Below are 6643 nucleotides of genomic sequence, written 5' to 3'. Positions count from 1 at the left end.
ATTTTGTAAATGAATTGAGAGATGCATTAAAAAGGTCATTTGACGAAATTTATTCTTATTCGAAGCATAATTGTATTTTTTCAAAGAAACTTCCACACGAACAATCGTTTCTAAAACATTACAATGCGCCTAATACGTATTCTGAAAGTTTTGCAGAATATTTGAGTAAACACTTTGATGTAACTTCAATATACACTAAATATTTGTTTTTAAAATTTTCAACATTGAACAATTTAATATAACACATAACGTTAATAATATTAATTATTAATTGTTAATGTTTTGTTTACACTTAATAAATTATAATAAATGTCTTTTTTCTAACACTGTAAAATGATTATTCAGCACTAACAATTTCAATCTTCTTGAATGCATGTACAGTTAATGTATCAAATTAGTTTATCAGTTTTTTGTATCTTAATTAATTTTAAGTTAAGAGGCTATATAAGTTATTAAATTATTTTTTCTTATTTGTTAGAGTGGATTTTGATAAAAATTGTTCTTTGTAAATTTTTTTAAGTGTTTTGGATTTTTAAATAAAGATAGTCAGGATATTGAATATTAAACACCTTTAAAATTTTTAAGACATTAAGTGGGAATCAATTTTTTAAATATTTTATTCATACTCGATATTTTTTAAAACCTATGTTTTTGATGTAACAAAACAAATAATTTTCGCCATATAAAAAAAAGTTATAGCAACATAAAGTTGAAAAATGTAAAACATAATATCAAGAATTTTTTCACAAAAATATTTTTGAATACGGCAGTCATTTTCGCCATGAAGATAAGTTCAGTGGTCAAAGGTAAAAAAAGTTGAATTTGTTACTATAACTTGTAGTTCAATTTGCAAGTTTGTAATTGACATAATTAAACAGAAAATTTTATGAGAATTCATAAAATGTTATTGTTAAGATTAATATGCAGTCAGGAAATTTTATAATTACTATTAACAGTAAATTTATCAGAAAAACTCAATATTTGTTTGCATTTTTATCGTAAAAGTAGGTCAAGTGAGAGGTGAGAGAATAAACGATAGTCACAAAAAAATCCATGTAGTAAAAGGATTTTAATGTGAATAAGAAATTTGTTCACACGATGGGAGACTACAGTGATGGAGTCCTAATACTTATTAAAATGATTGAATTTTAATGAGATAAAAGTCAAAAGAACTTTGAATTTTTTTTTAACTTAAATAATATCAAGAAAAAAATGCATTCCTCCCACTGGTGGGTTTGATCTTCGTAATTCAAGAGTTAAAGTAATCATTTTTATCGATTCGGCAACCGTACGTCACTCTCGTCAACTGAAAAAAGTGGCAATTTAAGTTAATTCAAATTGAAAAGTTATTTTCTCGACTTAAAAGAAGCAAATAAATTTAAATAAGTTCAACTTTATATGCTGTGTCAATTAAAATTATATAATAATTATGAAAATCTGTGTACTCCTCATGTAAGATATTTTAAAATATAAAACCAAGAATTTTTACACAAAAATATTTTTTAATAGAGTAGTCATTTTCACCACGAAGACAAATCCAAAGGTCAATTTTTTTTTCAAATTAAAGTATATTACATAAGTTTTAATTTAAGATATATATAAAAGTGTCAGTATTTCCGGAACATTTTCAAAAATTAAGTCGAAAAAATTTTTTTTTTTTTGAAAAAGTTGTCATTTTGAAACCCCTTTTGTGGGAAGATAAAGAGTCAAATGTTCACAAAAATATATCAAATTATAGGAAATTATCTAAGGTGTCTATGAAAAAAAAAATTATTTTGATTTATTCATTTTTAAAAAAGTTATAGCAGTTTTCAGAAAAAAAATTGAAAAATATCAAAATTTACCGAATTTTAAAATTGTAATTTTATGATGGATTTTTCTCATTTACGGGTTATGAGGGATTTTTTTCAATTTTTGAAGGTAACGTATTCGACTAGATACAATTTTTGATATTTTGACACATTGTTCATCAAAATCGGTGCAGTGAGGGCTGAAATGAGTGGTAACAGACACAAAAAAATAAATAAAAAAAAACACATCTAGTAAATTTAATACCTTGTCAGATTTTCATCGAAACTAAAAGCGAATTTAAGGTAGCTATAATAAATTAATGCTTTTTACATAACAAATATTAAAAAAGCTATTAAAAAAAATGTTTACATACATATTTTGTAGACATTAAAAGTTGAAAAAATTCTCCTTATAAATATTTATAACTAAGACTTCAGTCATTTTTATGATTTCTTTTTGTAAAAGGGGCATTAAATGAGGTAATTGCCTCCATCATTTATAGGTCTGTACCTTTTGACCTAAAATAGAGAGAAATTAATTAAAAATGAAATTGAAATTAAAAATTATAACAACATGAAAATGATATCACAATAAAATTTTTTTAATTCATAGTAAAGAGTATAAATTTAAAATTCGGAATATTTAAAAAAGTTCAGTTGAAGAAGTTCTACNATTATAACAACATGAAAATGATATCGCAATAAAATTTTTTTAATTCATAGTAAAGAGTATAAATTTAAAATTCGGAATATTTAAAAAAGTTCAGTTGAAGAAGTTCTACTTTGTTCGTATTTTTTAAGTTATGAACTAATTTTGTGTAATGTTCTGATTTAAAAAAAACGCTAGCACAGTGGGGTCTCGGACAGTGTGAACGTGGCATAATTGGGACAAGTATAGATGATATCTGACAATAATTAAATTCACTATCATAAGAAACGCTTCGATGCAAATCTGTAGATAGTGTTTAATTGTAAAAAGTTGATTGATTATTCAAAAAGCAAAATGAACTTTTAGTTCCATATTTATATCCTGATTAGTTGTTCTTAGATTTAATAGTATAATTTATGAATACATATTAATTGTAGCATTTAAATAGAGTATGAAATTGATATTTAATAATTTAATATTGTAATTTTTACGGAGATATTATAAAAATAATAAAGTAGTTGTATATTTCTTTACTTTTAACGCGTATAAAAATTTAAAGGTCTTGACATAAAACTTTTCAGAAGATAATTTGTAGTTTATTATAAATAAAACGTTTACAAAAAATGTTCATCAGATTCAAAAATATACTTTTTTAAACCCATTTTTCGTGTTTATNTCTTGACATAAAACTTTTCAGAAGATAATTTTTAGTTTATTATAAATAAAACGTTTACAAAAAATGTTCATCAGATTCAAAAATATACTTTTTTAAACCCATTTTTCGTGTTTATTTTAATTCTGAAATTAGATTTTTTCTATCACCACTAATTTTTGATATTATTTTTAATTAGTTCAAAACAAGTATTAACATAAAAAAAAAAATATAGGTTAAAATGAAATTCAACAACATAACAGTGAACGAAATCATAGGTGAAACTAGGCACGGACTATTTCTGAATATATTATAGTACATTATAGAATACTAGAGGACATAACTATACGGAATATATTTCTGAATATTTCAATTGTAGCATCTTTTTTAACACCATTTACATTTACATAGAAATTATTACGAGGACTTCTATTTAAATGATTTATAACCATTTAACCACAAAAATAAATTGTGATTTTAACGAAATGTTGAGTTTTCCTCATGAATACAATGTTAATAGTAAATATTTAAGTTCCTGATCACATATCAACCTAAAAAATACAAAAGTTTTATTCGTCATAGAACTTTCTATTTAATGACATTAATTTTAAACTTGCGAGTTGACTTAAAATGATGTATAAAAGTTCAACAGTTATAAATTATAAACTTTCATAAAAATCAACTTTATAGGATCAAAAAAATAAGTTAAAAAGAACATTTTAATTAAAATTTTGCACGGATTATTATTAAAAATTAGTTTTTAGCATAAGAGATTATAGACAGTGAAGTTTTGAAATGTAGATTTTAAAGTATATTAATGTTGGAACTTGAATTAAAAAGTATGTATAAAATTTATAATTTTTCAAAAATAATTATTTTACAATATCATTGAAAACATTTTTAAAAGTGAACCATTAAAAACAATGATTTCTTAAAGTATTAAAAAAATCATACAACACAAACTGTTACAAAATAAAACTATTTATTTATACATTTTTTACACAAGAATATACGTATACATATATTCTTGTATATTCACTCAAGTGAATTTCGCTAACAGTTATGACTCATGATACCCATAAATTTACGTCAAAAAGTGAATGATGAGTTTTGAAAGCAATTTCTGCATTGCAATAAATTCATTATTTGAAAAAGTTCTCGCACTCATTAAATCATATGATAGTTGATTGCTCAAAATGAATAGAAACGTGCAATCGTTATAAATAATTGTAAACGCGTCATTAAAATATCACGTGGAGAAATAAAATAAAACAATGTTTTATACATGTTATAAATTGTTAATAAAATGAAGATTGCCCTCAGTATATAAAGTTGTTTTTCCTACGGAGAAAATTATAACATTGTGACACCAAATCGGTCGATTTTAATAGGTACCTATTAAGATCTAACTGTCTGCATATAAACAGAGCACCATATGGACGTTAAAGGAACCGAACTTCAATTTCCGGGGAAGAGCATAAAACCAGCTAGTTGTTTTGTACGTGGGACAACAATCCCACGTTTGGTAAAGACGCTAAAGAAAAATTTTAAAAATATATATATATAACTATTAAAATATACCGGTAGGCCTCAGAAGATTTCTCTTAAGTCTCAATTCTTCAGTGCCATATCGACATTTGATTTGATTACTTGTCGTTAATCTTCGAATGTCGTGTGCCATTCACTTCATAGTATGAATGTGTGTGTGTGTGTATTATATATAAATACAGCCGTTTAAAAACACGTCGTTTGATAATGGCAGGTAATAAGTTAACTCTGTTTTCCTTGTGCGCTTCGAGCACTGCTGCTGTTGCTGCGCCCCTAAGCATTCGCTCCTGCCGCCTCCCCGCGAGATTTAATGTTGCCATTGTTCTTTGTGTGCGTCTTGGGAAAATAAAGAAGAAAGGGCAAAAACCGTGTACGTCTCAATCAAACGGTGGCGGCGACCCATCGACAGCCCGCGCGCATTTGGACCCCCTCGAGAGAATCTTATCGATACTCTTCGGGCGACCGTCCGGACGATGATCACTAGTTTATACTACTACCGTAATTGTGTTTACTTGCTGTCTCATGAGGTGTTCAAAGGCGGTTGATCATCAAGTATTTGCTATCCTTGTACTGAATTATATCAATCCATGTAACCCGATACTATCATAAATCCCTTTCACTGAGATCATTAAAAAAATAAAGATTTTGTGAACTAATCAATCAGTAGTTATTTCTTAGTGTAATTAGTTACATGCGTTAATGTGTTGGTTGGTCCATATTTGGCTTAACCGTGATCATGTAATAAACAAAATATGGCATTGTGTTGTTGAAATAATAATTGTTCTCATCAAAGATTGATGAACACACACACACATATATATGTATTCTTAAAAAAGTAACGAGTGTCGTGGTTAATTTTAAATTTAAACATATTGACGAATGAATTTATTTTTAATATTTTAGACGATTAATACAACTTTTATAATAGAAATTATCAATTAAGTTTTATTTGCGATGATTAACAAAAACGGTTATTTCATTTTAAATAATTAAAAATTGTTCACTATGTAAACAGAACACTGGTCATACTTAACATTTAAAGGTATAGCATTATTTCTAAAATAGAGGACAATTATTAGATTTTTGCATATTTCAGTACTTAAAAATAGAACTATTTGATGGCATATACATCTACTAGACGCATCAAATGAAAATTATAATCTTTTTGAACGATGACACTTCGATGACTGATGAGTATGATGTAATAATATAATGATGTTCCTATTAAAATTTATGTTATTCTGTCATTATTATCAGTCATTTAATAGATGAAATGTATCACGCTCTTAATGTGTTTACAATTACTACACAGATAAACATAATGTAATTTTATCTACTCATAACCGCACTGTAATTAATATTAATTTTACATTTTTACTCGTTTTTATTTATTCAAAACGTTTATAAATAAATATAGAAACAGTTACAAAACTGCTATTATTGCACCACACTAATTACATGTATAATATCAATGTTTTTATGAGATTACAAATGTTATACAATAGTTTGATATTGTCACAGAATTGTGACAATCTTATCAGTAAAAAAAATCAGTGGCTGACTAAAAAAAAATAATAGAAGGAAATGTATTTTGAACACTAATTTAGAAATCACCTTAGAACATTGTCTTTATCTCACTGTCATTTTTTCCGTTACGTTTTTATATTAAGTAACATAAAAATACTCATAAATAATGTTACATTATGTGGTTATAATCATAATGGACACAATGTGTATAAAATCTACGAGTTTTGCTATACTAATCTGTCCAAAAATTCTTAAGTTTTTTTTAATTTTCTTCTCTAAGGCCGGACAGACTAAGGAAAAAATAACTGTCGAAATGAATAATGATATTTAATTATTCAACTACGTTTCATTCGTTCTTCTTTGAACGACTTTAATTAATGATATTTAAAATTGTTCATAAAACCAATGTATACGGGACGATAAAAAAACCAACTGATCAAATCTAAGTAAAATTAATGCTTTTTGGTAGTAAATTAT

This window comes from Daktulosphaira vitifoliae, unplaced genomic scaffold, assembly GCF_025091365.1.
Source record: "Daktulosphaira vitifoliae isolate Bord-2020 unplaced genomic scaffold, ASM2509136v1 Scaffold_4, whole genome shotgun sequence".
NCBI lineage: Eukaryota > Metazoa > Arthropoda > Insecta > Hemiptera > Phylloxeridae > Daktulosphaira > Daktulosphaira vitifoliae.
The sequence above is the reverse complement of the archived record's forward strand: the minus strand, read 5'-3'. Positions refer to the sequence as shown.